Source organism: Colobus angolensis, unplaced genomic scaffold (genome assembly GCF_000951035.1).
Source record: "Colobus angolensis palliatus isolate OR3802 unplaced genomic scaffold, Cang.pa_1.0 Scaffold396, whole genome shotgun sequence".
NCBI classification, from domain to species: Eukaryota; Metazoa; Chordata; class Mammalia; order Primates; family Cercopithecidae; genus Colobus; species Colobus angolensis.
Window position 1 is genome coordinate 117,433 of NW_012117332.1, and position 11,266 is coordinate 128,698.

The following is an 11,266-nucleotide window of genomic DNA, read 5'->3' on the forward strand; positions in this document are numbered from 1 at the left end:
TTTCCCAGGAGGGTTACTGCCGCGGTATCCCCATTTCCCAGGAGGGTTAATGCCTCGGTTCCCCGTTTCCCAGGAGGGTTACTGCTTCGGTATCCTGGCTGTCTGCAGGAAGCACAGCCTCCCAGGACAGGTGGAAGCCAGTGATGGGTTTCAGAGCCCGCAGCTGGGCCCCTGGGCTCCTTCCGCTCCTGTAGTTGGAGGCCTGTGCTCAGTCTGCTCCACAGGAAGCTCCTCGCTCTCCAGGCACTCAAGCCTTTGCAACCGTGCCTCCTGTCCCTAGGGTACCTGTGGATACCGTGGGAAAACGGCACTCGGTGCCTTGGTACATAGCTTTGTTTTCTTCTCAATTCAGCAAATGCCAAGGAGGCCCCAGGGCCTGCACTGGCCCACAGTGCCTGGAGGCAGCAGCTGTCCTGGGCACGTCTGGCCCTGCACAGTGAGACTTTCCAGGCCAATGAGGAGGGACAGGGCCTGAGGGGAGGGGAGGGTGGAAGAGGCAGATGGAGAAGGGAAAAGCCACAGTCACTGGGACGCAGGACAGGATGAAACCAGAGAGGGCTCATGGATGCCAAAGCCAAGAGGGTGCTGAGGAAAAGGGGCAACTGGCAGTGGATGCAGAGAAGAAGAGGACTTCGTGTCACAGGCAGGCAGTCTCCTGAATTTCCAGGCCACCTGTGAGGCTCAGAGACTTTGAGTACCTTTGCTCACGTGCACGTGGGGGCTGGACCAGGACCCTTCAGGGTCTCATTTTGTGGGTTTGCCATCCGAGTCCCCTTCCTGAGCCTTCATTTCTTCATCACTGTGACCTTCACAGTAACCCTGTGATCTCCCGGGATCTCCCCGTGTCTCCCTTCCTCAGCTTTCTCACCACGTCAGAGGAGCTACCATGGCCCCATCCAGCTAAACCGTCCCTGACCCACTAGGGGAGATTAGAGGCCGTCACGCAGGATGGGTCTCTTCGTGCCCAGCCAGACCCTCCGTGAACCTCCACCCCTCATCTGCCGAGGTGCCAGAGGACGTCTGGAAGGCACACAGTATGAGCTGAGCAGGATTTCTCAGGAGACCTCACTTGTGCCCGGGTCAACAAGAGAAGAACATGCGCAGGATCCTCTGAGCTTCCCAATACCCCAAAGGGCCATGTGCCAGCCTGGGGCACAGCAGGACCTGAGGCATGGGCTTTGTTCTAGGAGGGGACGTGGGCCTCCCTCTTCACGGGGACCCCACAGCAAAGCAGCCCTGTCCATGGGGGCATCCACAGCCGGCTCGGTGCCAGGCAGTCTGGGTTTTCTCTGTTGGTTCTTTACAGGACGAGACACCTGTTGAACATCAGCCACCCTGAGCCTGGAGAATTATTTATTTATTTATTTATTTATTTATTTATTTATTTTTTGAGATGGAGTCTCGCTCTGTTGCCCAGGCTGGAGTGCAATGGCGTGATCTCTTCTCACTGCAACCTCTGCCTCTCAGGTTCAAGTGATTCTCCTGCCTCAGCCTCCTGAGCAGCTGGGACTACAGGCATGTGACACCACGCCCGGCTGATTTTTGTATTTTTAGTAGAGACGTGGTCTCACCATGTTGGCCAGACTGGTCTCGAAGTCCTGACCTCGTGATCCGTGAGCCTCGGCCTCCCAAAGTGCTAGGATTACAGGCGTGAGTCTCCGTGCCCAGCGGACCCTGGAGAATTTATGCACCTGTGGGTACCTATGGTCCCTCCTGCAGTGGAAGGAATCCCCAGTCCTGAGGGAACAAGGTGTGGGGCAGCTTCTTCTACTGAAAAAACAGGGAATCCCCTGGTACCAGAGAGTTTATCTACCAGGCAACGCAGAGTCAGAGCCCCCAGAGGCGCTTTTGGACAAGTCTGTTCACTGCACCACAGGTCTGTAGCCAAAGTCACTATTTTGTACAAGCATTGGGTAGCATTAAAAATCAGTGCAGGGCAAATGGAATGGCCAATGTTCAAACAACAGAAAGAGAGCTTCAGTGAGTGAGACTAGGAGGCAAGGCTTCGTAACAGAGAGAGAATCGCATCAGGGCCTGCAGGGGTAGGTCAGGCTTGGACGTGTCACATGGTGGCAAGAGCGCTCACACTAAGATGTCAACCTAAACCAAGGTCACAGAGAACAAAGAGGAGCTGGGAACATTCCTCGTATCAGAACATGGGTGGCTGTCAACACTTGAAACACCCCATCGTTGGATAGGAGTTCACCAAAACCGAAGAACTGTGTTCTCTTAAGATTTCAGAACAGAATTCAGAAATATCGTTTCCACCAGGTAGATTCTAATACTGGTGATTTCTGCCCATGAGCACTTGTTAGTGTTTGCTCTGCTGTCTTCAAACAGTTGGTCTTCTGTTCCATTAGAATCCAGCTACATTTTTTAAAATTATTATTCTAGGCCTCAAATTTTGCTACCTCATTGGCATAGAAACCCCCACAATGAAATTTTATTGTTCCCAAATATACTGTTCTTGCCGGCTCAATTCAGAAGTTGCAATTTTAAATGTTTTTATTATTTTTTTATTTTTTTTGACATTTTGGGGCAAGCTACCTAGTTTAGAGATATCGCAGGATAAAGAACTTCTGAAGCAAAACATCAGTTTCTAAGTCCTGAAAAGGAATGTCTAACAAAAGTACTTTTTGCACAAGGCGAGGAGCTGGCCGCTGAGCTGCAGACCTGGCACCCAGCTTCCTTTCCCTGCTGTGCGGCTCCATGGCTGCCTTTGTCATTGGATCTGTGACGCAAGTAATTCTAAATGACCCCAAAGTGTTTTTCTCTCCTTTAGATTGTTTGTCTTGAGGTAGACTGGGTGTTAAAGATAAGCCAGGCTTGGAAGCATGTTTAGAACCAAGTGTGACTAATCGCTGCCAGTCGTGCAAGGAATACTTCTTCTCCCATATGCTGGGGCACATCCCTCCCCTCATTCTCTGCTCGGTCAAGTCCTGCTCTCCAGTCCCCACTCACTGCCAAGGAAAGGCCTCCAGTGGACAGGAAACTGGGCTGGGGCCATAACAGCTCCCCAGTGCATGGTGTGGTGTGTACAACCGGGGCTGATCCATATGCGTGTCCTCTCTGCCAGCTGCTGGCTCCCCTGGTTGACTCAGCTCCCCCTTTGCGGTGTGTGCTCCTCTACGTGGGGGGGGGAACACAAGGTTCTCCTCTAAGCTCTGCCAGGAACACACACTGGGTTTATTGTATGTCAATGGCTTCCAGGTATCCAGTTTCTTATCCATAAGAAAAGAAGGCTGGCACCTATGAGGCGTGCCCTCCCTCCCCAAGTCCATGTGCATGGCAGACATCTTCTGTTGATCATGTCCCTGGGCTCCGACATGAACTCAGACTTCTTTTCAACCCTGGGCTCCAGGCAGCTACCACCAACCCACTGCTATTGGCTTTTTTAACGAAAGTGGTTTGCCATTCCGGGGCTAAGCTTTCTTTCAGATCTAACAGTCTATGACTGTATGAAATGAATGCAACAGCAATATGGCATTAAGAACAATGGGCTAGACCAGCCAATCCTGCTATTTATATATTCCTTTTTTTTTTTCTTTGCAGTAACTTCAAGTGAAGGCTGATTGGTTTTTTTTTTTTTTTAAGACAGAACATACTTTTATTTGGAGTAAAATGTCTCCAAATTCATTTATGAAGCCCTTTTGTAGGACAACAGAATTTCTTTGGTCTTATATTTTGAACTGGATTCCAAATGAGAGCCAACTTCTTAAAAAAACATTTTGTAGCTCAGGTGACTGATATCTGGTTATGTTCTCCAAGTCCATTTCCTTCTTCCCTTTTGTAAATTTTACAAAATTTGAGCAATCAGATTAGGATGAACAACTGAGGATGAATCTTTCTTTGGTGAAATGAATTCAGTAGATCTAGTAGCCCATGCGCGTGTAAGACAGAGGAACAGAGTCCTGGGTGTCAGGAACTATCAAGCCCCACATGGGAGCTTTAGGCTGAGGGTCTTGGAGCCTTAGAAAGATAACAGTCTTATTGTGCTTTGGCCGCATCGTGGTCTTTGTCAGTTAGCATATGTCTCTATAGGACGGTAAGTTCCTCGAGGAGAGAGACCCTGCTTGAGATCAACCAAAGAACTATGGATAAACTGGTTTTCGAGTGAATCTTCTGTGTTCAGACCTTCAAGAAGCATACTTGAAAACATATTGGGGGTCTTAGAAGGCAGCCTATAGTCTGTCTGGAAAAACATACTCATCCCTGTCAGGCAGCGGAAAGATCCCAAGAATCCTTTCTTTCTTGGAACACTATTCCTGGAAAAGTGAGCCTGAATATTGCTTCCAGGCCTGACTGCAGTTTCTATTAGGCTGATCCAATTTGCAGCCTCTCCAGCAGGCACTCAATGTCCCAGGGCAAGGAGGGGGCGCTTCTTTGAAGAATCAGTATCAGATGCTGAGGCCATCCCAATCATTGGCCTTTGGGCAAAACGCATAAACTTGAAATGGCAAAACTCCCAACAAAGTTCATTAGAACATCTGGGCACCTTATCAGGGATTTATCAAGCTTTCTAGAGTTGATCCTAGCCTTGTTTTAATGAAAATCGCCTGTTGATGAACAATTTATGCCAAGAATTTTTCCTTGTCTTCTCCTCTTTCTCCTTCTGCTTCTCCTTCTTCTCTCTGCACGTCCCTGGCTTTTATCACTGCAAAAGTTAATTCTGAAATAGTGAACAAGCCTCGTATGTCCAGGCCTGCTATATACACTGTTATTATCAAACATTTGTGCTTAGGTTAACCACTCTGTGTCAACATAAAATAAGTGTAGTGGACATCCATCATCACAGCTTGAACTGGGGAATTGCATGAGGTTGAATTACCCTCTACTTTTGCAACTGGGTCATTGGCCAAGATAACACAACCTTTCAGTCTTCATTTGTATAAGTTAAGAAAGATCGTCATATGTTTTACTGATTTTAAAACTGGTAATTTTATACTAGTCACATATTTCAACTAATTGCTATTCCTCTGTAATTGTGCCTTAAGATGACTTAACCCTAGAAGTTGCAATTATAAAATTAAAATAAATAACTATATTCTGACAGAATGCTACCCATCATGTAAATCAACAAGCTTTGTTCATAGCCTTGGGGAAAAATAATGCTCTTTGAATAATCACAATGCTATTACCATAACATTACCATACACTTTTATTTCTCTGCTCTCCCATGACTCAGTTGGTATGTTTGGTTTTTTTTTTTTCTTTTTGATTCCTTGATTTACATGAATAAATTAGCTTACAATGGCAGCTAATGAGACAAAGAAAGGGGATACTGTTGCAGGCTAAGTGAGGGGCAACCTTGGGAATGGAAATTCTCAGAAAACTCTCCAGGCCTTCAGATAGAAACTCTAGAGCCCCAGTGGTCCGGAAGACACAAAAGATGTCCAGGCCTGGAAAGAGGAGTCAGAACCCAAGGACCTGAAAAGCTGGTGGGTGGTAAATACATTTTACAGGAGGCCATTGGTCTGGACCACGCCAGGCCCCAGCAGAACACATTTTACAGGAGGCCATTGGTCTGGACCACGCCAGGCCCCAGCAGACCGCATTTTACAGGAGGCCATTGGTCTGGACCACGCCAGGCCCCAGCAGACCGCACCAAGCCAGAATGGAGCCCCTTGTGCTCAATGCCACATAATCAGGCTCAACTGTGAAACAGGTCGGTTTTCCCAAAAAACCAGCATATTACAGTCAACCTGAATCCTCGTGACAAGGAAGAGTCCCCTCTGTCTTAACCCTACAAGGAAAGTAATTTGGAAGCGCCCAATCTGCTTTTTTGTCCCATCTCTGCTTTCTTCAGCCCTTTTCTGCCTATAGAGCTATAACCACCTCGGGCTGGGCACAGTGGCTCACACCTATAATCCCAACACTTTGGGATGCCGAGGTGGGCAGATCACCTGTGGTCAGGAGTTCAAGACCAACCTGGCCAACGTGGTGAAATCCTGTCTCTACTGAAAATACGAAAATTAGCCGGGCGTAGTGGTGGATGCCCGTAATCCCAGCTACTCAGGAGGCTGAGGCATGAGAATCGCCGGAACCTCAGAGGCGGAGGTTGCAGTGAGCCAAGATTGCACCATTGCACTCCAGCCTGGGCAACAAGAGCAAAACTCCATCACAAAACAAACAAACAAACAAACAACAGAAAAAACTAACTGCTCCTGCTCATCCCATGGGAGCACCCATTCTACTTTACAGAATGCGATGTTGCCCTATTCTAGAATCACAAACAAAAGCCAATTCGATCTTGAACTACATTTGTGGTAATTTTGTCTTTTGATAATGGGGTTGAGGAGAGGGAGGGATGAGTAGCTGGAACACAGAGTATCTTTAGGGTGGTGAGACTGCTCTGTGTGCTACTACGGTGGCGGATAATGTCATTAGGCATTTACTCAAACCATAGAATGTATTAAATATAACTCTAAGACTGAGATGGAATGCACACCATGTGCTCTGAGCGATAATAATTCGTCAGTGAAGGTTCATCCATGGTAAGTCATGTCTCACGGGGTGGGGATGCCGACGGTCGGAAAAGCTGAGAGGCAGACGGGGGGTGCACGGGAAATCTCTGTGCTCTCCCCTCAAGTTGTGAACCTAAAACTGCTTTAAATAGACCCTATTTAAAAAATTGTGTACAATGGGATCCATATTTCCACAGCTGTAGATTTCACGTTCACTGTCCACATGCAACCGAACAGCACTGCATCTTTCATTTGGAGACCACTTGCCTTAGAAATGAAGCTTTCGAGTCAGATGAGAACATCGAAACCGGGGGCTTTCTGCTGGCCTCCTGGTTACATCATTAGGATATTATCTTAATGACACACAGCGGCCAAACACATTCCCTCACCTTGAAATCTGTGCTCTTTCTCCTCACTAAATCCCAGGCCCTAAGGGCAGCGTCTGAACACAGGCACTTCCTAGTCAGCCCTAAAGAACCATATGGTGGTGCGGCATGGTGGTTGGGATGAGGCATTTAAAAGACTGTTTCTCTTTTCAGTCACAGGAGAGTGAAAGACATTTCCAGCCAGAGGCAGCATTCTTCCTACCTCCTTAGGTTTTCTAAGAGGGACTAACGTTTCCACTCCACTCCTCTGGGGAAAAACTGGGGAGGAGTCTTGCAGCTTCTCTCCATCCCTCACCTTCACCTCCCCAGAGAATGGCAACCTCTGTTTAACGGGTTCATTTGGGAGAAGGAAGTAAGGGCAAGCACACACCTCTGCCTCTCCTGGGCTCCCCACCTTCAGGCCTGGTCAGGGGTCCTGCCTTACTCTCTCCGGCAGGGTGAGGGATGGCGCTAGAGCTGTGTCTGAGGCTCAGAGGGAGTTTGATCTTTTCAGGGTTTTTTTTTTTAATTTAAAAAGCCCTTGTGGCTGCTGGTCCTGCATTTTTCATCAGAGCTAGCAGTTTTTCATCTCTATCTGATTCTTGTAATTGCATCCAATATCCCGTGAACCGTGGGGGACAGGATCCTAAAAATCACAGAAGGGTAAAGTGAGGGTTGAAATCTACGTACAGAAAATGGTATGTCCACAGGTCTAGCAAAAGAAGGAGGGCGGAGCTCATGCCCAAGGACCAAAGAACACCCAGTCCTCCTCTCTGCTGTCCCTCTGGCCCAAGGAAGAGACAAAGGATGGAGGAAGCTCCCGGCCTTCTCTGCTCAAGGCCTTACTTGTTCCTGTTGTGTCTTGCATGTACATCTCTGTCTCCAAGCCACGTCTCCAGAACCTGCCAAGCTGGTTGATGCACTGCCTTTATTTTATTCTCTTCTTTATTTTTAAATTCACTTTTAAATTTCATACATAACATACAAATATAGTCTCACTATAAAAATGTTAAATCCTACAAAGTAGATATCCCATGTAAACTTCCCCCAACCCCCGCTCCGTCCTCTATCTTAACACTTTTCTCTGAGAACCACCTGCTGCAAACATTTCCTGAAGACCCACTTCAGGGGCCTCTGCTGTGATGAGGTCCACCTCTCCAGAACACACTACCTGCCACCCTCTCTCCCAAGGACCAGATTCAGTTTATTTAACACCCAGTGTAGCTACAGGTTATCGGAAACATATTGACCAAATGCAATGCATGAATCTTTTTTGGATCCATGATTCAAACAAACAAACAGATAGGATCATTAATAGACACTGATGAGACATTTGGAAATGTGAGCCCTGACTGGATATGGGATGATGATCAGGAATCATTGTTAATATTGCCGACATGTGACAAGGGATTTGGGTCTTTATAAGTCCTTGCCTTTTAGATATATAATCTGAAACCTGTATGACTGAACTTCTGTGAGGCCTGGAATCTGCTTCAGAATGGTGCTAAGCAGGGGGCAGAAGCTGGGGGTAAAATTGAAACAAGATTGGCCATGCGTGGATAACTGTTGAAGCTGACCGTGGGAGTCTGGAGGTTTTCTTTTGCTTAGAATTTTCCATAATAAATGTTTTTTGTTTTGTTTTGTTTTGTTTTTCTTAAAAAAAGAAAAGCACAAGACCCTGCCCTGGCTGAGTTTCACTGACACAGTCCTGGGGAGTGAATCTGTTCTTGTGGCCCTCAGGACCTCTGGAGCTGGGGACAGCTGACAGACGGGGAGGGCCGCTGGCAGGCGTGGGCACTCACCCAGCTGAGAAGGGGCTGTGGGAGTGGGAGCGGCCCGGACCCCGTTAATGAAACTGGACTACTCTTCGCAGCGCGCCAAGCTCAGTCTTGGACTCAGATGGAAAACATGAACAGCATCCTTTGCGATGACCCCGCTTTGAGGTTCCCGTCATTTCACTGTAGGACGAGGTTCCCACACCCCGTCTTAATTTGAAACATTCAGGCACATCTCTTCCCCATGATGAAGCAGCGGAGAGATGAAGGTCTTAGAAGCAGCCTTGCTCTGTGATTGCATGGTGGAGTTTCTGCCCCGGAACGTGGGCGTCCTGACACATGGGATGCTAGAAGCAGATGTGGCTGAGCAGAGCTTAGGACTCTGCCCAGGAGTCAGAGATGATTGGGATATTTACTTTGAAAAGTAGCCTCTGTAGATGGGAAATGATTAATTCGCTATGAGGAATTTTATAGTCTGCAGGGTGATACCCTCAGGAAAGAAAGGGCCTCTTTGAGAAAGCCAGATTGAGGTTTCCCTTGGTGTCCCAGCACATCAAAGCCCCTTCCTTCCCACAGTCACTTAATTGTCTGCCTTCACAAGAAGGAAGGCAGCAAGGAGGCCAGGGATGGGGAGAGGGAGAGAGGGAGAAAAGCTATTTTACCTGCTCTGGAAAAGTTGTGGATCATCGAAGGACATTAGCAAGAAAGTGAAAAGACAACCTAGGGAATGGGAAATATATGTTTAGAAATATCTGATAAAGGTTTAACATCCAGAATATGTAAAGAATGCCCACAACTCAGCAACAGAAAGACATACAACCCAATTTTAAAATGTGCAAAGACTTTGAATAGACAGTTCTCCAAAGAAGATATACGAATGGCCAATAAGGACATGAAAAATCAGCACCATTATTTCCTAGGGAAATGCAGATCAAACCCCAAGGAGATGTCACTTCACACCCACTAAAATGACTATAATAAAAGTTCAATAAAAAGTGGAAAACAAGTATTGCTGAGGATATAGGGAAATTAGAGCCCTCATACTTGCTGGTGGAAATGTAAAATGGTGCAGCTGCTGTGGAAAACAGTTTGATGGTCCCTCAAAAAACTAAACAATGACCATATAACCCAGCAATTCTGCTCTTAGGAATATACCCAAACGAATTGAAAGCAGGGCCTTGAACAAATACTTACCCATGTCCACACAGCACTATCCACAATGACTGACAGACGGAAACAACCCAAGTGTCCATCAATAGATCCATGGAGAAAGAAAACGTGGCCCATGAGTACAACGGACGCTGATTCGACCATACAAAGGAAGGACATGCCGATGCATGCTACAACACGGATGCACCTTGAGGACATCATGCTAGGTAAGATAAGCCAGGCACAAAAGGACACATAGTGTATAGTTCCACCTCCATGAAACACCTAGAATAGGCAAATTCACAGAGACAAAAAGTAGATTCAATGAGGGAGGGGAGCAGGTTGAGAAAGGGAGGAGAGGGATAGGGAAAGGGAGGAGAGGGTTAGGGAAAGGGAGGAGCGAGATAGGGAAAGGGAGGAGCGAGATAGGGAAAGGGAGGAGCGGGATAGGGAAAGGAAGGAACGGGAAGTCGTTGTTTAATCACCATTAGGCAAGGTTTCTGCTTGAGATGATGCAAACATTTTGGAACTGGATACGGGGACAGTTGCACAGATTTGTGAATGTAATTAATGCTGCTGATTGTACACTTAAAAAGTCGTTAAAAGGGCGGGGTGTGATGGCTCACGCCTGTAATCCCAGCACTTTGGGAGGCCAAGACAGGTGGATCACCTGAGGTCAGGAGTTCAAGATCAGCCTGGCCAACATGGCAAAACCCCATCTCTACTAAAAAATACCAAAATTAGCTGGGTGTGGTGGCAGGCACCTGTAATCCCAGCTACTCGGGATTGAGGCAGGAGTGTCGCTTGAACCCAGGAGGTGGAGGTTGCAGCAAGCTGAGATGGCGCCATTGCACTCTAGCCTGGGAGACAGAGCAAGACTCTGTCTCAAAAAAAAAAATATATATATATTTTACCACCATTTTTAAAAATGAATAACGTCATATGCCAAAAACCACTGAATTGTGCACTTTATATGGCTAAGTTGTAAAGTATATGAATTATATCTCAATAAAGGTGAAAAATAAAAACAATTCACACACACACACACACACAACCCTCAAAAAAGTTGTGAGTCCTCACCCAGGTCCACGCTGATGTCCACCAAAGATGTGATTTTCAGAGCGGACGGAGCCGCCTGCACCCAGTGTTAAGTGAAGTGGTGGCACCTGCAACGGGGCTGTTTCTGATCACCACGAAAGTGGCACGAGCACCTCCCACCATTTGTGTCAGCCGCGATTGGCCTGTGCTGTCCTGCGAATGCCAGTGGAACTGGGTTTTAGCTGTAGCAAGTGCCTTCACGTCTTCACAGATCTTCATAGATCGTGTCTTCAGTGTGTGAGGGAAACGGTTCTTCCAGCATCTTCTCAGCCCCTCTGCAGAGGACATTGACCAGTGTTTACAGAACCCAGTTTGAGACTCTCTTGGTGAATTTGGATAACTGAGCCATTCACTCTTCCTTATAAAACATGAGCAACTAGGGGCACAGCAGACACTTTCCACAACTTTGGTCCCC

General features: G+C 47.2%; 1 long non-coding RNA gene across 1 annotated transcript in view; it reads right to left on the reverse strand.

Moving 5' to 3' along the window:
• The window catches only part of LOC105521091, a 30,463-nt gene extending 19,479 nt beyond the window's left edge, over window positions 1-10,984 (reverse strand). Inside the window, exons 1-2 of the long non-coding RNA XR_001003219.1 lie at window positions 10,834-10,984; window positions 9,267-9,324 (exon numbers count right to left, since the gene is read on the reverse strand). This is a non-coding gene — a long non-coding RNA (uncharacterized LOC105521091). The remainder of the gene's footprint in view (window positions 1-9,266; window positions 9,325-10,833) is intronic.
• Between the last annotated feature and the right edge of the window lie 282 nt (window positions 10,985-11,266).